General features: G+C 43.9%; 1 protein-coding gene and 2 pseudogenes across 6 annotated transcripts in view; 2 read left to right on the forward strand and 1 right to left on the reverse strand.

Moving 5' to 3' along the window:
• TBL1X (transducin beta like 1 X-linked) overlaps positions 1-22,580 on the forward strand; it is a 495,345-nt gene that overhangs the window by 388,380 nt on the left and 84,385 nt on the right. The window lies entirely within an intron of this gene.
• On the reverse strand, positions 18,173-18,291 carry LOC135051427 (5S ribosomal RNA; annotated as a pseudogene).
• On the forward strand, positions 19,732-19,850 carry LOC135054426 (5S ribosomal RNA; annotated as a pseudogene).

The raw sequence follows: 22,580 nt of genomic DNA on the forward strand, positions 1-22,580 counted from the left end.
ATAGATACAACACCTGAGGGATTCCGGGTTTCTGCAGAGAGGAGCAGCGGTCCATCATTTCAAGGACACTAGCGATTGTTTAATAGACTGGAGTGTCCTGTGCAACACCAAGTCTTATTGTGGCTAAAAGATTTTATTATTGAGCTGAGAACAGCGCGGTGTTTGAAACAGATTAAATGTAAAACTTTTCCATGTTTTTCATCATGAAATAGTTTGCAGTGCTGCTCATAGTACATACTGACTGTGGGGCTGATTTTGATTCAGACACATAGTGGCTGCAGGTACGGAAGCCAGATAGCAACAATCAGTAGCACTAATGTGGCGGTTTCTGTGCCTGTAAGCAGAAACCTGCGCCATCTATTGATTTTATGCCAGCCGCATCACTAGTATTAGCAGTTGTCCCAGGCCCATGATAGGTGCAAGAGATTAATCAGAAACAGACTTCCCTTTGGGCCTTCTAGCTGGTAGCCCAGTGGTGTAGCTAGTCATAGTTGTGGGCTGCCTATCCACAGCGTGTTTGGCTGCATCTCTCACTGGGGAGAAGAGGTATTGTCGTAAAGGACAATAAAAATTTGCCACTGAAGGTTAACGGTTTCGCCATCAGGTTAATCCACTCCGAATCAACACAGGTTTCAGATTGTTATGAAATTTAGTATAATAAATGCTGCCATGGATGTAAAGAAAGCCACCACATTAGGCTGATAAGCACACTGGTTTTGAAGTTATATGCCTTTAAAGGTGCAATTTTTTATTATTATTATTATTAAAGGTGCTATTCATTTTTTTTATTATTATTTCTCTTGCAGCTCATCTAATTGAGCTAGAGAGTTGGGCATTGTATCAGTGTAAACCTTTTCTATGATGTGTAACTATAAATTAAAAAATTAAACCTTTTTCAAAATCAAAATTTAGATTTTCGCGAGACAGTCCCGTTTTTGGGGACTGTCCTGCTGTCCCACCTGCGGGCCGCAGTGTCCCGCGGTAGGGGGTGGGGGTCAGTTGGGAGGCTACTGCACTCGCTGCTCTGCTTAGCAGAGCAGCGGTGACGCACAACGTCTATTCAGTGGAGACAGGAGAGGCAGCTCACAGACCGCTGGGCATGCCTCCTCAGTGACGAAAACGGGGGGGGCGTGCCTTGCAATCACGGGTCCTCCACAAGCCACGCCCCCTTTCCATAGGCCACACCCCTTTTGGGAGCACGCGCGGCTTCGCTGCACGTGTGTCCCTCTGAACAAGGACAAAGTTGGGAGGTATGCACAAACTAATGTGGAAAGAGACTCCATTTGCAATGACACTTAAATTGTGTTGAATAGGCCTGCCTTTTACAGTTCTCTGGACCACTAAAAGTGGTCCAACTGGTCCAGGAACAGGACAGGTTTGGCTTTAAATAGTGAAGAATTAGTTACTGTGTTTCTGAAGCGATCATCCAGAAATGTTGATATTGCAATATGTTCTTCTGTTGATTAAGTAAAATGCATACATATATAGGTTTCCTCTGACCAGTCAAAAAGTTGTTGTGCTGGAAGAATCTGATTATCATATGGACTTTGCAGGCTTGCCCAGGGTGCTAACCTCTTTACTGTGCCACCTACAGCATCGCAAAGCCCTTTGCCAAGAGCGTTCACAGAAAAATGCTTCTCTGCTTCTATACCAAAATTGTCTTTATAAGTACATAAGTTAGCAAAGTTTTTTTTGTTCTTAAATTGTGTGGCTGACCCATCGGACAAGTAGAAAATATTTTTGGGTGATTTTTCAAATTATTTCTTTAAGAAGTTAGAGTTTCCTCTGGAAGCAGCAGGCTGACACTGTGTTCCAGACAGTCTGAAATAACAGCATAGCTAAATTTATGTTTTTTTCCTTGAAATACACCACAAAAGGGAGAATTGTAGCTTGAGCACTGATCCACTGATAGCTTGGTAAATGAGACTTCTTCTTGTGAGTACAGTGTTGCTCCCAGTCTGTTGTGTCCGCTTTCCCGCAGCCTAAACCTAAAACCTCAATACAACTGAAGTGTCTTTCCACATGGAGTATCTTTACACTTATATTTGTGTGTCTGTGCAGATGTGGGAGCGGACGCTGTCTGTAGAATCTCTTCCCCAAACACACTCATACCTCCCAACTTTCCCGATTTTCGCTGAACAGTCCCGTTTTTTGGGACTGTCCACGCGCGGGCCGAAGTGTCCTGCGGTGGGGGGCGGGGGGTCAGTTGGGAGGCTCCTGGCACTGCTGCTCTTCTTAGCAGGGCAGCGGTGAATAGACGCTGTGCGCATGAGCACAACGTCTATTCACAGGAGACAGAGGGAGAGGGGGCATGCCAGCAGCTCACAGAGCGCTGGGCATGCCCCCTCAGTGATGCCCCCTCAACCACTAAGCCATGACATTGTGCGTACACACTGAGCAATACTGCAAACGATATCTCTCAGTGACTTCACGCTGTGTCCGGACTGTACATGCTGTTTTGGCAAATCTGTTGACATTAGATCACACCACCAAGTAGTTGTATTGAGGAAGTATTATCACTTTGTTAGCAGAGATGGGGTAAAGGAATTCTGTGGAAGATAAAGCAAACTTTGGAGCTACAGTAGATGTCACACTGATGATGTTTGAAAAGGGACTGTGTTAGTTGTCTTTTGTACCATTTCTATCCATTATGTATCTCCTTGTTTGGATAAAAGTAACCAGTTTTTGTCTTGTGACCTCGCTTCTGGACCAGACTTCTGTAGCAAAGTGACTTGGAGCACATTTTAATTACCCCCACCACTCCTCCTCTCCCCCATTCACAAGGATGTTGAATTGAAATCATGATTAATGTCCATATACACTAGCCAGCACACTTTGGAATTACAGCTTCTTTAACACAACCATTATTCATATAAGTTTCATTCATTCATTACTTTTAAGTACACATTTTTTTTAAACAGTACACAACCCCATGGTTTTATAATGCTATTCTCTTGTGGTTCTAACCTAATTTTACGGATTGATCTGCTGCTGGTTTTGGATTTTAAACAAAGAGAGGATGCTGACAAATTTGATATTACTTAGATTTTATTTATTTTATTGGTTTTACATTGATTGGTGGTTAGAGTGCCTGTTTAGAATTCATTAACTTAAACATACTCTGCAGCTTTGGTTGGCTTCAATTTTTAGTATTTAGGGGCAGATTTATTAAGCCTGGTGAAGTGATAAAGTGGAAGGTGATAACGCATCGGCCAGTCAGCTCCTAACTGTCATTTTCCAAAACCAGCCTATGACATGGAAGTTAGTAGCTGATTGGCTGGTGCTTTATCACCTTCCACTTTATCACTTCACTAGGCTTAATAAATCTGCCCCTCAGTGCTACAGGTTCCCCATAGATTAGACTGATTGATGGGCCCTACAGGCACACTGGCAGATAACACTGAATGATATGAACTTTCTCATTCATTAATGAACGAGAACTCAATCATATCGTGCAGTGTGTAGGCACCAATGATTAACGATGCATGGCCCCGCGCTCGTTAATCGTTGGTGCCAGGTCGCTTATGCATGCAGGCCAATATGGACAATCTCGTCCATATTAGCATGGACTGCTGTGGAGCCGTATGACGGGGGCAGTGAAGTTCCGTCACCTCCCCCTTGCCGCCGGGGTTCACCCGTCGGCCGTATCCGCCGTCGGGCAGCTCGGGGGCAGATCGCCGAGTGTGTAAGGCCCATAAGAGTCTCACTTACAGGGAGTGTCATGAACTAATTGTCAGATTTTAGTACCTGCTAGGTCAGGTGTATTCAACCTGCACCCTCCAGCTGCTGTGGAACTAGACATTCCAGCGTTCCCTGCCACAGTTTTTCTATTAGTGCATGCTAAAACTGTGCAGGGCATGCTGGGTTGTGTGTTCCACAGAAACTGGAGACCCTCATGCTGAGTATATTCAGGTTGCTGTTTGAGTTGCCTTTCAGAAGTTTCATTTGACTTGACTGCACCATTCCCTTCAAGCATTAACTGAAGCCCCGTACACATGGGGAGAGATGTGTGCTGAGCAATCTAGCACAGACCGCTCAGCACACATCCCTCCCCCACTCAGCACACAGCGCAATGTGTACTGAGCTAGGGGGTGGGTGATGGGGGGGAAGGGCGTTCATTTCACCCAGTGGTGAAATGAGCGACCTGCTAGATTGTGCCTGCATGGAGCCCAATCTATCACCGACGATAGCGCCGCGCATCACTATCGCTGTAGGGCATAGGTCTGCAAACTCGGTCCTCATTACCCCACACAGTGCATGTTTTGCAGGTAACCCAGCAGGTGCACAGGTGTATTAATTACTCACATACACATTTTAAAAGGTCCGCAGGTGGAGTTAATTATTTCACTTGTGATTCTGTGAGGAGACCTGCAAAACATGCACTGTGTGGGGTAATGAGGACCGAGTTTGCAGACCTATGCTGTAGGGGAGACACACAGGGAGATCTGTGCTTAACTTCTAAGAAATCTAGTCATCTCTCTGTGTGTACCCCCCTTTACATTTACAGGCATACTCAATTAGCCACGGGGCTAAACCTGCAGTTAATTTCCACTGGACCTATTCAATCAGTGGGGATTACCTCGTGTGTGAATCCCTGATGGTGGACTGAACCCTGCAGGATCATGAGCTTCTAGAAAAAGTCTGGTAGAAAAAAAGGCAAAATCGGGGTGTTCATAAGTGGGGGGAAATTAATTCCTCAGTTTGCGGAATCAGTGGGTTTTCCGTGTGCTAATCCCCAATATTAGGTGCAGGAAAAAGTCTATTTAATTGAATAGCCTTTTCCTTTTCGTGGGGGAACTTAGGAAAATGCAGGAGGAATTTTCGGTTGCCTGCAAACATACCCATTCAGGCCACATCATGACCACAATAGCAATAGTATATTTATAACTTTACTAGTGCTGTATGTTTTAAGGATCTTCTCAGTATCACAAATTAAATAATAAGCACCAGCTGGGAATATTTTAAAATGTCTGCATGCAATGAATTGTGCATCAACTAGGAGATCTGCAAAACATACACTGTTAAGGGTACACTGCTATATTGTTACTAATACTGTATAACATACACTATCCTGCTGTATATAAGGAGATCAATTCGGCCACTCCAATGTTCCGTAGAATGGGGAATTTGAATTCTGGAATGGTGCCACTGCCCGTATCTGGAAAAAAACCATTCAGCTCAGACCGTCTGGCCCTATTGCCGCATCTAATAGCTTACTGTGACTTTTGGGCTTGTAAGTGTCTGAGGTATTACATACAGTACACTGTACGTTGTATGAGGCAATTGGTTAATTATGTCCTCGTTATGGGATTGCCACACTCTATCTAAAATCAAACATTTGGAAACCCCCCTCTAGAAATCTTGCTTTTGCCTCTGGGGTAAAACCTACGGCTAATTGAATATGGCCATTAGACTTTAGGAGGAGGGAGTGGCATTTGTTAAGCTGACCCAAAAAGGAGACTTTGTGCTTCAGTGAGCCCTGAGCTTAGGCTGAAAGCACTGGCAGGCATACTCACACTGGTAGTTCACCGAATCCTACTCTGACAGTTTGGCTGCTGGAAGAGCACATTGTTAGGCACTAGATACCTGTAAAGTGTATTGTGTACCAGGTCAGAATGAGAGAGACCAGGTGACAAGGAAGAGTGCATGGACAGATGGACAATCTCTAAAGGGCCCTACTCACTGGCCGACCCGCCGCCGAGCTGCCCGACGGCGGATACGGCCGACGAGCGACCCGGTGACGGGGGGAGTGCCCCCGTCACGCGGCTGCATTGAAGTGCAGGCAAATATGGACGAGATCGTCCATATTGGCCTGCATGCACAGCCGACGGGAGACCAGCGCGGGGACGCCCATCGTTCATCGCTGGAGTCTCCACACTGAAAGATATGAACGAGTTCTCGTTCATTTATGAACGAGATCGTTCATATCTTTCAAAAAATCGCCCAGTGTGTAGGGCCTATAAGTTGAATGATAGCCTGATTATACACATATAAAACACTATGCAAAAATGGAAAAAGTATTTAGCCTTTTTACATATTTGCGTACCCCATTTACATTAATCACAAACAAGTCTTATTGATCTTCAGTATGAATGGGAGAAATTTAGTCTCTTGCCCGCTATAGATTTTATATTGGTAAAATCTATAGCCATCGAGGGTCTCATTCAGAGTTGGATGCAAACCTAATCATAATATGCATCCAGAAAAAAGTAGCATTTTCTGACCTACTCTGACACTGAGCTGACTACAGTCTCAAAATGCGACCAATTCTGAACAGGTAGCAAATGCTGACTCTTTCCTAATACAAGTAACAGGAGCAGGTGTCAGTACAAAAGATGCTAGAATTGCAGTACATGGTGCATACACATTACAGTGAGTGGCCTGAGAATGCATGTAATGTGGCTGATTCTGAGCTAGAGGCAAAGTTGCTGTAATTGTGGGTAGTGTCAGAAGCCAGATTAACTACCTAATGCTATTCCGTACAGCTAATGTGAAGGACTGTGCATCTGCAAGCGGGAAGCCGCACGCACACTGATGTTACATCAACTGCCGCAATAGTCAACATGGTATAGGCCAGTGGTTCCCAAACTTTTTGGAATCATGGCACCCTAGAGTATTAGAATTTTTTTCAAGGCACCCCTAGGCCACAAGTTTCTTTTTTGATAAATTTAGAAAGAGATATTAAATTAAGTGAATTGTGTCTATCCTTAGGTGCAATTGTGTGGTGAGGGACAAGATTGGCTTCTGTTTGTCCATATATTTTATGATTGACAGCTACCAGGACTGGTCTTACCTATTACATTGACCATACATAATTTGAATTGGGTCTGCACCACCAACCCAGGGCACCTTTCCAAGTGCCCTGAGGCACCCCAGGGTGTCACGGCACACAGTTTGAGAACCACTGGTATAGGCACTTGCACCAGCCCCATGCCCTGTGCTAGAGATCAATCAGGAACAGAATTCCCCACCCCATGACACACCCACAAGTCAGAACATCTCCGTCCAATCACATTGTTGCCAGCATTTCACATAAAGATACATCTGCCAAGATCCATCCTATTCACAATAGGAGAGACATAAACAAAATGTGTAAATTCACATCTGCGTATGTTAAAACTTGCTGGTTGAGTCCATGCATATAAATCCATCTGACATAGAATAAGGCTAACTTAGTACCCAATTGTATTGGAGCATGTGATTTGCTAATCAAACAAGACGCAAATAAATATATATATATATATATATATATATATATCCGCAGAGAGTCCTGCACTCACATCAATATAATGAAATAAAATAGCGGGTGCTACCAGTAACCTTTATGGGGTCACACAAATATAATACATCTACCACATCTGTGGAGGGTGCACTCGCGCCAAAAATAGTCCATAAGACTTGATAATCCATAAGACTTGATTGTAGTTCAATTTCTTTAATGGAGATCAGAAGTAATGCCATTTATAGTCAACTATAAATGGCATTACTTCTGATCTCCATTAAAGAAATTGAACTACAATCAAGTCTTATGGACTATTTTTGGCGCGAGTGCACCCTCCACAGATGTGGTAGATGTATTATATATATATATATATATATATAATTTTTTTTTTCTTTTTCTTTCTATATAAGCAATACTAGTAAACATTTGGACATCCTTTCCCTTCCCATACAGAGTAGTAAACATGCTCTATGCAAAAGGACCTTCCATAGCAGCGAAATCCCATTGCGGTGCTTTAACTTAATTTGCATTAATGAGTGTGTTTTGAACAATCTGAGCAATCAAACACAGTCTGCAGATTACATCATCATCAGATCACAATTTGCACCTGGATTGAATCCCAGCAAGTTGCATTCCTCCAAAAAGGCGAGTATGTGACTGTTATCTGTCACAGAAAGACGCACATGTACTCTATGCACGATAAAACAAAAAGTAAGGATCAAGTTGCAGCTGATAAAATCTGTGACTTGCGTTTACATACAACTCTGTATGTGCTCAGAATGTATAGCATAGCCTTTTAAGGCTAGTAGTAACATGCAAGTGAATTACAATGGTTTGCAGTACACAGAAAGGATTGCAGCTAATATTACAATAGTGATGTGTGAAACCTAACATTTTTCATTCTGGTCCCATATTTCTTCCTAAACTATTTTACCAAAGTTACAAATACTGTATCTGTGTATCATTCATAGAAAGAATGGAATCTACAGATAGTGTATTTGTAATGTCACACTTGTGTTAAGCGGCCTGTTTCACCACAAAACTCAATTGCAACAATTTTGCTCTTCTCTAGTTGCTAATATTAGATTCCATTGAAGCACTCCTAATATGTAATAATAATTAGTTAGACACACAAAATGATGTACAAACAGAAATAATACTGCTACTTTCTTGAAACAATAGAGTTAGCAGGTATCAAGTAGTTGGTTATCAGGAATCATATTTCAAAGAAAGAATATTTAAGTGACAGCACTTCGATTTACTGCTGCACCTACTGGGATTTCAGGGCCTGAGTCAGGCAAGAGATCTGCCTTTGCTAAGGATCAGCCATTGTGGGATAGGATTTCCTGACTAGTATGTAAAGCGATAGAGAGAGCTCATCAGTACAAATGTGGAACCAGGCCACATACCATATAACTGGGCAATTGTTAAGTTCCTGATGCTCAGAACTAGAAAGATGTTGCGAAGTGAGTCCAGAGCACCAGGACGTGACGCTGAAATAGGAAGGGAACGGGAATAGCCCCTAGCACCCTACCTCCGTTGTTTTACCGTGTGGTCAGTTCACGCCTGAGTGACTATGGTTTCTTGGGCCCACGTGGGCAGCCGCATTTGAAGGGCGGATTAGGTCTGCCCAACTCCGATGCCCCCAGGTCTTAGAGTGAGACAAAGCGTGAACCGAGACAGGATAATAACAAGGGGACCTCTAACTAAAGCAAACAGAAGCTAGGGGCTACTAACTACCCTAAAACTAAATATATGTGCGGCACGCCGCCAAAGGAAATGAACAACAAAAAATATCACTGTCCACTCCCCCACACTGCACCGCCGAGTTCCGGGGAGGACAGTGAAAAGAGGAAACCTCCGCAAAAACCACCAATACAAAAAGTACCAAAAGGACTAAGCGGCCTAGGCCGCAACACGCGGCAGAAGCCGCTACTCACGAAACCGGGAGAGAACCCCAACAAACGAGAACCCCCAGATGACTGCAACAGGTTCACTTGAACAGGAAGGATTCCCAGGACCGGCTTCAGAACTCCAGGACTCTGGAGCACAGGGAGCAGGATCGACCAGATACAGCTGACCAGGAACAGACGTTACAAGGCAGGAACAGCATACAGGAAGCTATCACCGGCGTCTGTGCCAGGTAGTGAGGGAGAATATAACAGGGAGCCCTCCAATAGCTGCAGCGAAGCTTAATTAGTAATGTCGTGCAGCTACCCTGCTGCACGACCAGAGCTAACAGGTGTATTGATTGATAGGAAGCAACGGGGAATGCGGTTCGTCTGTGGCGTCTCCGTTGCCAGGGACCAGGCGGCTCAGCACGCATGGCGTCCTGGAGTTGCTAGGCGCCGGGCGGGCAGGAAGGGAGGTGCGGCGGCCGTGAGCGTCGCTCGGAAGCAGACCGAGCGGCACCGCGGCACCTAACAGTACCCCCCCCCTTGAGGAGGGGTTAAAGAACCCCTAAAGCCGGGTTTCTGAGGAAATTCCTGAAAGAATAATCTCTTAAGTTTAGGGGCATGTAGATCCTTATCCAGGACCCAAGACCTTTCTTCCGGGCCATAGCCTTTCCAGTGAACCAAAAAATAAAGCCGGTCCCGAGAAACTGTGGAATCTAAAACCTTCTCCACCAAGAACTCTTGTTGCCCCTGAACATCCACCAGAGGTCTACCCTGGGAAGTCTTCCGAGGGAATCTCCTGGAAGAAAAATACTGCTTCAGAAGGGAACAGTGAAAAGTATTGCCAATTTTGAGTGATTTAGGCAAGCGTAGCCGAAAAGCAACTGGGTTGACCTTCTTAATGATAAGGAATGGTCCAATAAATTTGGGTCCCAATCTAGCCGAGGGTTGTCGGAGCTTGATGTTGCGGGTTGACAACCACACCTTATCTCCCACCTTAAAAGTGCATGGGCGTCTGAACCTATCAGAATTTTTTTTTTCTCGGAAGGCAGCCTTCTTAAGGGCAAGGTGCACCTTTTTCCAAATCATTCTGAGACGGGAAGTTAAGGTCAACGAGGAGACTGGAAAATGAGGGTCAAAAGAATTGGCTCTAGGATGAAAGCCCAAGACCGAAAAGAATGGGGACTCCTTGGTGGAAGAATGACAAGAGTTATTATAGGCAAACTCGGCCAAAGGAAGAAATTCAGACCAATCATTCTGAAGTTTGGCCGAATATAGCCGTAAATACTGTTTTAACGACTGATTAACACGTTCAGTTTGTCCGTTAGACTGTGAATGGTACCCAGATGTTAAAGAGAGTTTCATATTTAATGAGGCACAAAAACGTTTCCAGAAACGGGCGATGAATTGCGGTCCCCGATCAGAGACAATATCCCCGGATAAACCATGGAGCCTGAACACATGGCGGAGAAATAAAACTGCCAACCCTTGAGCAGAGGGTAATCGGGGGAGAGCAATGAAGTGGGCCATCTTACTAAAACGGTCTACTACCACCCAAATGACTCGAAATCCAGCTGAAAGAGGAAGGTCCACCACGAAATCCATGGATATATGTGACCATGGCCTGAGAGGAATGGCTAAAGGTATGAGTTGCCCGACCGGCAACGATCGAGATACCTTGTACTGAGCACAAACCTGACAGGAACGGACAAATTCCCTTACATCTTTAGAAAGATTAGGCCACCACACTGAGCGAGAGATTAACTCCAAGGTCTTAGTGATACCCGGATGACCAGAAACCTTATTATCATGAAACTCAGCAAGAACAGTGCCTCTCAGAAATTCAGGGATGAAGAGACGATCTGCAGGAGTGACTTTGGGAGCCTGCTGCTGAAGCTGGACTAGCTGTGTAAATATATCCTGTGTGAGGCCAGCCCGGATGACAGACGATGGAACTATGGGGGTAGTAGCCGGGTGGTTGTTGTGAACCGGAAGAAAACAACGTGACAGGGCATCGGCTTTTGTATTCTTGGAACCGGGCCTGAAGGTGATAATAAACCTGAAACGAGTAAAAAACAACGCCCAACGTGCCTGTCGAGCATTAAGCCGTTTAGCTGACTCAATATACTGCAGGTTCTTGTGGTCAGTAAACACCGTAATGGTATGCCTAGCTCCTTCCAGCCAATGCCTCCACTCCTCGAAAGCCCATTTAACTGCCAACAATTCTCGATTACCAACATCATAGTTGGATTCTGCGGAGGAGAATTTCCTGGACATGAAGGCACATGGGTGTAATTCCTGAGACTCCGGGTCTTCCTGAGAAAGGATAGCCCCCACTCCAACCTCTGAGGCATCTACCTCGACAATAAAGGGGAGCTCCGGGTTAGGGTGTCTGAGCACTGGAGCTGAGACAAAGGCCTGCTTTAAGGCCAGAAAGGCAGACTTGGCTTCAGGCGACCAATTGGAAGGGTCCGCTCCTTTTTTAGTTAATGCTACTATAGGAGCAACCAAATCAGAGAAGGTATGACTAAAACGCCTATAGTAATTTGCAAACCCTAAAAAGCGCTGAATTGCTTTTAAGTTCGTGGGTTGTGCCCAATTTAGGATGGCCTGGAGTTTTTTTGGTTCCATGAAAAACCCCTTAGGAGAAATAATATACCCCAGGAAGGACACTTCTGTGATGTGGAAATCACATTTCTCCAGTTTGGCGTATAAATTATTTTCCCGTAACTTCTGAAGGACCAGTCGCACATGGGTAATATGTTGTTCTAAAGACTCGGAGTAAATCAAAATGTCGTCTAAATAAACGACCACGAACTTTCCTAGAAAGTCGCGAAAGACGTCGTTAATGAGATCTTGAAATACAGCAGGAGCATTTGACAGCCCAAACGGCATCACCAGGTATTCATAATGTCCTAACTGTGTGCTGAAAGCCGTCTTCCACTCATCCCCAGATTTAATTCGGATGAGATTGTAAGCCCCTCTAAGATCGATCTTGGAAAAGATAACGGCAGTCCGGAGCTGATCAAATAGTACTGAAATCAGTGGCAAGGGGTAGGTGTTTTTAACAGAGATTTTATTCAAAGCCCGAAAATCAATACATGGTCTGAGCGACCCATCTTTTTTCTCAACAAAAAAGAACCCTGCACTCAATGGAGATTTCGAGGGCCTAATGAAGCCTTTTTTTAGGCTCTCCTGTACATAATCATTCATTGCCGTAGTTTCCGGCCCAGACAGGGCATATAGTCTCCCCTTAGGTAAAGAGGCACCGGGAACTAAGTCAATAGCGCAGTCATAGGACCGATGAGGAGGCAGAATATCCGCATTACCCTTGGAGAAAACGTCGGCAAAGTCCTGATATTCCAAAGGAATAAGTTCTGGGGTGACTGCCGCAACCCGGACTGGACGGGAAATACATTCCTTAACACAAAAGGGACCCTATCGGGAAATCTCCCCAGACTGCCAATCTATGGTGGGATTATGAAAGGCAAGCCAGGGGTGACCCAGAACTACGGGGACAGCCGGACAATGGGTAAGGTAAAATTCGATTTTCTCTGAATGTAGGGCCCCCACTGTCAGTTGTACTGGAGGTGTGCGGTGAGTGATTACCCCGTTAGAAAGCGGACCACCAACCAAGCCGTGCATGGTGATACGTTTATCCATAGGTATCTGTGGAACGCCCGAAGCCTGAGCCCAACCAAGATCCATGAAATTTCCCACAGCTCCACTGTCGACGAAGGCCGACACCAACGAACTGAGGCTACCAAAGGAAATTTTTACAGGAACTAATAAGGAATCATTAGAGGAGATTAACTGCAGACCCAAGTGAACCCCCTCACTATTCACTTGGTCAGAGCGTTTCCCTGCTTATTCGGGCAATTACGTGCGATATGTCCCTTGCCACCACAATACAAGCAAAGACCAGAATTTACCCTTCTGGTTCTTTCCTCTGGGGACAGCCGGGAGAGACCCATTTGCATGGGCTTCTCGACGTCCTCAGGGAAAGTATACGCACATGGACTAGGCCTGAAACTAGCTCCTCTTTCAGCCGTCCGCTCCCGGAGACGACGATCAATTTTAATAGCAAGCTCCATGAGTTTGTCTAGAGTCTCTGGAGCGGGGTACTGAAGGAGACTGTCTTTAATAACTTCAGACAAACCGAGGCGAAACTGACTGCGCAGGGCCGGGTCATTCCAGCCACAGTCGTTCGACCAACGGCGAAACTCGGTACAATACGCCTCTGCTGGATTTTTCCCTTGCTTAAGTGCACGCAGGTGGCTCTCAGCCGACGCTTCTCTAACAGGGTCATCATACAAAAGGCCTAAGGACTTAAAAAAGGCATCTACAGACAGCAAGGCAACATCATCGGCTTTTAGCCCAAAAGCCCAGGTTTGTGGATCGCCTTGTAGTAATGACATCACAATCCCGACCCGTTGAGACTCACTACCAGAGGATCGGGGCCTTAAACGAAAATAAAGCTTACAAGCTTCCTTGAAATTAAAAATATCCTTTCGGTTACCCGAAAAACGGTCAGGTAGATGCATCTTTGATTCTGGAATCATACTCGGGGAGGCTCGCAAAAGATCTTCCTGCGATCTCACCCGAAGAGTAAGATCCTGAACCATCTGAGTTAGTTCCTGAATCTGGTTGGCCAAAAGCTAGCTGGGATTCGGTCCTAATACTGCCGGATTCATGAGGCCGAATTTCAAAGCCCACCAAATACAAATAACTTTTCTTTTTTTTGTGTGTGTGTTTTTGGGCTGGTGATAATGTTACGTTCCTGATGCTCAGAACTAGAAAGATGTTGCGAAGTGAGTCCAGAGCACCAGGACGTGACGCTGAAATAGGGAGGGAACAGGAATAGCCCCTAGCACCCTACCTCCGTTGTTTTACCCGTGTGGTCAGTTCACGCCTGAGTGACTATGGTTTCTTGGGCCCACGGCAGCCGCGTTTGAAGGGCGGATTAGGTCTGCCCAACTCCGATGCCCCCAGGTCTTAGAGTGAGACAAAGCGTGAACCGAGACAGGATAATAACAAGGGGACCTCTAACTAAAGCAAACAGAAGCTAGGGGCTACTAACTACCCTAAAACTAAATATATGTGCAGCACGCCGCCAAAGGAAAAAAAAGAACAACAAAAGATATCACTGTCCACTCCCCCACACGGCACCGCCGAGTTCCGGGGAGGACAGTGAAAAGCGGAAACCTCCGCAAAAACCACCAATACAAAAAGTACCAAAAGGACTAAGCGGCCTAGGCCGCAACACGCGCAGAAGCCGCTACTCACGAAACCGGGAGAGAACCCCAACAAACGAGAACCCCCAGATGACTGCAACAGGTTCACTTGAACAGGAAGGATTCCCAGGACCGGCTTCAGAACTCCAGGACTCTGGAGCACAGGGAGCAGGATCGACCAGATACAGCTGACCAGGAACAGACGTTACAAGGCAGGAACAGCATACAGGAAGCTATCACCGGCGTCTGTGCCAGGTAGTGAGGGAGAATATAAAAGGGAGCCCTCCAATAGCTGCAGCGAAGCTTAATTAGTAATGTCGTGCAGCTGCCCTGCTGCACGACCAGAGCTAACAGGTGTATTGATTGATAGGAAGTAACGGGGAACGCGGTTCGTCTGTGGCGTCCCCGTTGCTAAGGGTCCGGCGGCTACGCTCGCACGGCGTCCCAGCGTTGCCAGGGACCCGGCGGCTCAGCGCGCACGGCGTCCTGGCGTTGCTAGGCGCCGAGCAGGAAGGGAGGTGCGGCGGCCGTGAGCGTCGCTCGGAAGCAGACCGAGCGGCGCCGCGGACCGCGGCACCTAACAGCAATAAAGCATTAACAATGATTGGTGATCAGTATAAAGATTATGTTTCTTGTTTAATCCCAAACCTTTAGTTGCTTCTATTGGCATGTCTGTGTCCCAGAGACTTCCAGAATAAGGTGACATCTGCTGGGTGTCTATAAGAGCAGGCAATTTTCAGTACTTTCCAGTACACATGGTGGACAGATTAGGGCCTTCATGATGCAAACTGCAATACACACCACCTTTGTGAACATTAAATTGGCAAGGGTAAGATGGCACAGTTAGTATCCTTATATCCTTTGTCAGACAAACAATGGTGCACAATAACCCGAGGGTCAGGAACCCGATAATTAAAGTCCCGGCAGCGGGATTCCGATGCTCACAGGTCCCGGTAAGTATTCTACCCCTAAACCCCCCTTCCACACCCTAATCCTAACTGTACCCTTTGGCAGCCTAACCTTAATTGGGATGCAATCAATTTGCCGGCTGTTGGGATCCCGGCAGTCAGGATACATATGCCGGAAACCCCAATAGCTGACAATGCCAACAGCAGGAATCCCGGCGCACAGGAACTATGCTCAGTCGTGGGTGTCCACAACACCCATAGAGTGAGAATAGAACCTGTGGCGAGCGTAATGAGCCACTGAGCCTGCAAGGGAACTCGTACCGCTCGCCCCGCTGACAGCATTCTGGCGGGTGGGATGTCGCTGTCAGGATCTTGCCCAACGGTAAATAGTATGTATTCCCCTTAACCATCCCCTCCTGCAGCCTACCCCTAATCCTAAACCTAACCCTAATACTCACCGTCGGGACCCATCAGCATTGTGAGTGTCTGGATTCCACATCCTGGATCTTGACCGCCGGGATGCTGACTACATTCCTTCTGCATACCTCAGATCAACATAACAATGCATAGTAATATGTGAATGAGCACTTCTAACTAGCACAGAGTTTTACTACAACAAAACTACTACTATAGGATGATATATATTTCAAAGAGACTGTTAAGCACTTTTCAATACTCAACGCCATCAACTAAATATATTTACAACTTGTTTAAGATGCATTGCCATTAAATAAATTGAAGTTGAGCGTATGAAATATGGGCACAATATGGGCTCATTTATTAATACTGCATGTAGGTGCCCTCAACCACAGCAAACAATGGGCCAGATGTACTAAGCTTGAAAAGTGATAAATATCACTGTGATAAAGCAACAGCCAATCGGCTCCTAACTGTCATTTTTGAAACACAGCCTGTGACATGGCAGTTAGGAGCCGATTGGCTGGTGCTTTATCACAGTGATATTTATCACTTTTCAAGCTTAGTACATCTGGCCCAATGAGCACTTAGCTGTTATGGTGGAGATTTCAATCATAAGCGATAAATGCAAAGTGTATAAGGGTAGCGGCAGAAGCATTTAAAAGATGTTACTATACCGTATTCCCTTGTGATGTGCAAAGCTTAGCATCACAAAAACACATTATGAAGAATTTAACTTTTCCTATAAGGCCCAAATGTAATAGCCTGTGAGTTACAGGAACCCGTGTACTGAAAAAAGGGAGAGAAAGAAGGCTCTTGTGTGGGCGCACTCTTTAGAAAAGAATTAAAATTCCTATGACATATGAAAAGAAATACTTAAAACATAACTTTTAATATTGACGTTTAAAACGAAATTACCCATATAGCTGATCCATATACAGAGCCGGCCCTAACCAATATGATGCCCTAGGCAAAATTTTGGCTGGTGCCCCCTAGCACTCCCGCTAGTTCCGCCTCTGACCCTGCACCGCTTTCCCAGCACCATCACCCACCACCCATAGTAGTCCTTTTTTTTTCTTTCTACCCCCTGTAATTTAAATAAGAACAGTGTGCACATTCGGCGCATAGTCCAAAAAGGTATGTGTTTTTGCTGGCAAGGGGCATAGCCACACAATAGTACCTCCAATTTAACTTATGCCTCACAGTAGTGCAACTTTATTCACAAATTATAATGCGATAGTGTCCCTTATTCTTCATTACATCACACAGTAGTGCCACTTTACCTTATATACGTTACTCCTCACAGTAGTGCCCCTCATTCACATAACATCATACTGAATTGCTCCTTATTCACATTACACCACACCATATTGCTCTTTATTCTCATTACACCACACCATATTGCTCCTTATTCACATTACACCACACCATATTGCTCTTTATTCATATTAGACCACACAGTAGTGCCCTTTCTATATGTTACACCACACAGTAGAGCACCTTATACACATAATGCTACACATTGGTAATTAATTTATACACATAATACCACACAGTAATGCCCCTTACACATATGACACACATTATTAATGTCCTTAAAAACATAATGTGCCTTACACATTATGCCAACCCTTATTAATGCCCTTATACACATAATTTCCCTTACACATATGCCACACATTGTTAATGCCCTTATACACATAATGACACACATAAAGTCCCTTACACATATGCCGCACATGATTACTGCTCTTATACATATAATGACACACATAGTGCCCCTTACACATATGTCACACATTATTAATGCCCTTATACACGTAATGACACATATAGTTCCTGACGTGAGTCAACTGGCAGCTCTGCTAACGTCGGTGCCTATTTTTTTATGAAAATGCATCTTATTTGCATTGCTATGTGGCTAGGATGCACAAGCAGCTTCTACTGATTAAAGTGATATGCGGCATGCCTATATACTGTGTGCGACTGTGGCTGTACCTGCATACGAAATGCTACACACAAAATATAGGCATGCCGCATATCATTTTAATCAGAAGAAGCTGCTTGTGCCCCTAGGCATACCAGATGCCCTAGGCAATTGCCTAGTTTGCCTATGCCTAGGGCCGGCTCTGTCCATATAGAGAAAAGATATAATAATAAAGATTTTAAAATGTTCTGGTCTGTTTAATCACAATGTGTGATTGGAATGGTTGTAGGCATTTGATCGTCTTACCCCCATTTCCCCTGACCAGTACAGAATATCTGTATTGATGGGACCGAGGAGTGGTCATAAAGGATTATTTGATAAGTACGTCCCAATAGGGCTACTTAAATTCAAGGATTGATAGTCTTCTGCATTCAAAAGGACCTGACTTTCTGACGTAAGCCACAATGATTGGTCGTAGGCCTCAAATATGAAAGAATCTCATAGAAGTAAGAATTAGTGGTGATACTGCTGTTGGCGTCGCAACTCACATAGGAAGGGAAATGGTCCCTGCTCTACAACACCAGGTATTCGCAGGAAGTCTCCTCTCCCGGTGCTAACCCGGCCCAGCGCTGTTTGGCTTCCAAGATCGGACGAGATCGGGCATTGGCAGCGTGGTATGATAGTAGAGAATTTATATGTAAGTACACCAATGAGAGTGCACCTATATACGAAAATAGGAGAAAGAGAGATAAAAGGAATGAAGACAGTTTACAAAGCCAAGGAAAGAGATGAATTAGTAAAGTACAAATAGGTGGATCTGCTTTCTGCGTTAGGCACGGCTCATCAAATCACACGTCTGTGGTATTGTGCTCCATGGATCGCAGATGAGAGTCCACGAAAAAATAGTAAGGCGTAAACGAGAGGTACAAAATCTATGATTTTGGTTAAATTATCTGTAAAGAGATAGCACAAAAAAACGGTAAGGAATTAGATTAAGGTCAGATGGAAATTACATTAATTGTCTATGTCATCAGAGAAATCAGCCCCGAATAATAAATGCTGGTATTGGCACATAGGGAAAAGAAAAAATCACTTTCCAAAATTTGAATCCATAATATGTTACTCAGGCTGGGCAAGCAATGACAACATGGTATTTTAAGCATCAATTTGAGAAATCTCATTAATGATCATAATGCATCCTGAACTGAGTGTGGAAATTCATTTGAATTTGGAAAATCAAGTGTAGTGAATCCCACAGACTGAGCCAGGAAAATAATGGTATTGTCAATAACAAAAGAAGGCACTGAGGATCACAGTGAATGAAAAAATCTTATAGCAGTATACTGGCCTCTGCTGGTGGAAACTCAGCCAAACAGTGTAAAAGTCTCTACCAGGTGTATAATAGCAAATCAAAGAAATGAAAAAGATGAGAAAAAGATTTTTTTTTAAAAATTATTATATATGTGTGTGTACAGCTGCTGTTAGAAAATAGAGCTTATAGCAACAGTCGTCTGTATGTATACTACACAGGTCTACTAGGATATATAGTCAAATACAAAATATTGTTGAACACACATATAATGTTGCTGTCTGTGTATATTGTACACAGAACAGCAGTGGGCTTACGGTCACCAAGATTGAAAAGATCAGAGTGGGCAGGTCAGGGCATCGTCAGGTACCAGTGCAGGAGCCAAAGGTTCACTCCATGTGCGGTCCCTCCCGTGGAAGACACGTTTCGCCCTGGCGGGCTTGTTCACTTCCGGGTTTAGAGGGGTGAGTGACCGACGCTCCGTAGCGGCAGCTGTTAGCTCCGGCCCACCGTGCACGAATCGCCCAGTAATTGGTCAGTATTCACTCATTAGCTGCTTTAAAACCTCATTCCCCACTCACCCCTCTATACCCGGAAGTGAACAAGCCCGCCAGGGCGAAACGCGTCTTCCACGGGAGGGACCACACATGGAGTGAACCTTTGGCTCCTGCACTGGTACCTGACGATGCCCTGACCTGCCCACTCTGATCTTTTCAATCTTGGTGACCGTAAGCCCACTGCTGTTCTGTGTACAATATACACAGACAGCAACATTATATGTGTGTTCAACAATATTTTGTATTTGACAAAATATAAATTCTCTACTATCATACCACGCTGCCAATGCCCGATCTCGTCCGATCTTGGAAGCCAAACAGCGTTGGGCCGGGTTAGCACCGGGAGAGGAGACTTCCTGCGAATACCTGGTGTTGTAGAGCAGGGACCATTTCCCTTCCTATGTGAGTTGTGACGCCAACAGCAGTATCACCACTAATTCTTACTTCTATGAGATTCTTTCATATTTGAGGCCTACGACCAATCATTGTGGCTTACATCAGAAAGTCAGGTCCTTTTGAATGCAGAAGACTATCAATCCTTGAATTTAAGTAGCCCTATTGGGACGTACTTATCAAATAATCCTTTATGACCACTCCTCGGTCCCATCAATACAGATATTCTGTACTGGTCAGGGGAAATGGGGGTAAGACGATCAAATTTTAAAATCTTTATTATTATATCTTTTCTCTATATGGATCAGCTATATGGGTAATTTCGTTTTAAACGTCAATATTAAAAGTTATGTTTTAAGTATTTCTTTTCATATGTCATAGGAATATTCCTTCTTTTCTAAAGAGTGCGCCCACACAAGAGCCTTCTTTCTCTCCCTTTTTTCAGTACACGTACTCTCTGGCTCTGGGCGCACCACCAACTAGGACAACGCCATCTATTTAAGTAAAAAACAGGTGTTTTTTTCTTCTCTTTCCAATTTTGGAGTGTCTATTTGTCCGATTTTTGGTTCTCTCGTATCAATACTGTATCAATTTGACTGGTGCCCGATCGCCCCCTGTCTAGTCATAAGTTACAGGAACCCACTAGATTAATTTGATTTATCCACTACAATTAAAAATAACATTTTTAAAAATGAAAAAAAAGTTTGGTTTGTCTCTTTCTTTTTAGCCACTCTAAATCTAGCATCTAAATAGCCGAACTCTCATGGCCAGGGCCTAAAATAGTTGGTAACTCAGCCCAATTTTGGAAATATATTTGCAATATTGGCAGTATTTTTTTGATCCTTGGCAGTGATTTTTCATTTCTGTAAATCTGGTTTCCAATGTAAATTTTTGTTCATTGCTGAAATCTTAATGTAAATCTTAATTTTACAGCTGCTATGGCAGTGTCGGTGTTTACTCTGCTCAGGGACTCAAGGTGGAACACCATACTATGGAAATGATTCAATTAACCACGAGGCGGCCGCCTGTAAGTGTGGTCATGTGCCAAACTTACCATAGTTCAGAGCTTAGTAAATTAATTATATATAGCCTGCCTCTGTATCTGTACTGTATCCCACCTGTGCATGTGCCATAGCCTGGGGGTCACTCCCAGTGGATGTAGGGGCTGTATGTGAGAAGATAGATAGATAGATAGATAGATAGATAGATAGATAGATAGATAGATAGATAGATAGATAGATAGATACTTTATACTTTTTACGTAGACTCATTCGCACACAGATATACAAATGTTGCACATAAAGTTGATCAGTAAACAAGCAATGTAGTTTAGTCGCCTAATTCAGAGTTGATCACAGCAGCAAATTTGTTAGCTAATGGGCAAAGCCATGTGCACTGCAGTGGAGGCAGATATAACATGTGCAGAGAGAGTTAGATTTGGGTGGGGTGTGTTCAAACTGAAATCTAAATTGCAGTGTAAAAATAAAGCAGCCGTATTTACCCTTCACAGAAACAAAATAACCCACCCAAATCTAACTCTCTCTGCACATGTTATAGCGTCCTCCACTGCACATGGTTTTGTCCACTAGATCAGGCATTCCCAACCACGGTCCTCAAGGCACACCAACAGTGCAGGTATTAGTGATATCCAGGCTTGAGCACAGGTGACTTAATTAGCACCTCAGTTATTTTGATTTAACCATCTGTGCTGTAGCCTGGATATCACTAAAACCTGCACTGTTGGTGTGCCTTGAGGGCCGTGGTTGGGAATGCCTGCACTAGATAATAAATTTGCTGCTGCGATCAGATCTGAATTAGGCCCTACTGTATGTTGCTGTTGTTCATCCAAATTGTGTATCCAAATTCAGCCTTTACATATTAGCCCTAATTTCTGTTTCAATTTCTATGACTAAAAAATGTCAGTGTACATCTTATTTATAGGGAATGTTGTACATACATTAATGTAATTTATGACAATACATTTGAACCATTAAAATTCAATGTCATGAAAATAAATTTTGTGCTTCTTTATTTAACATATATAGATATAAATCATATTTTTTTGCAAAATTAAGTATTCATTTAAAACCGAGGAATTTGTAGTAATTCTGCTCACCACTGGAATAAAATACAACAAACCGTTCTACTGCAACATACTGTATATTTTTTTTACGCACAAACATCTTCAGTACATTTCTAGTGCAAATTGAGGCCACACAAGAAATTCTTGACATACAGAGTATCCATGGCAACTAAATCTAAATATGTAAAAATGATTACACCATGAATAATTAATGTAAGGTATATAACTGAAACAACGTATTTGGCTTTATATAAATTGTCCATGGCCATTATTCATTTTCTAATCTGATTACTTTATAGGCTCCAGTGATTTAATCTAGTGTTGTTGGTTGTTGAATACTTAGCTTCAATTACATGTGGGTATAATGTATCCTATACTGTACCAGTGGCAAACGCAGGATTTGCATGGGGGGGGTTTCCAGAACTGGACGGAGCCAATCACGGGGGTGGGGACTGAGGTGACCCAGTATATGCTGGGTCCATAAAACTAGTGTGTGTGTGTGTGTGTGTGTGTGTGTGTGTGTGTGTGTGTGTGTGTGTATATATATATATCTACACATATATATATATATATATACATATATCTACACACACACATATATATATATATATATATATATATATATATATACATAC

This window comes from Pseudophryne corroboree, chromosome 2 (genome assembly GCF_028390025.1).
Source record: "Pseudophryne corroboree isolate aPseCor3 chromosome 2, aPseCor3.hap2, whole genome shotgun sequence".
Taxonomy (NCBI): domain Eukaryota; kingdom Metazoa; phylum Chordata; class Amphibia; order Anura; family Myobatrachidae; genus Pseudophryne; species Pseudophryne corroboree.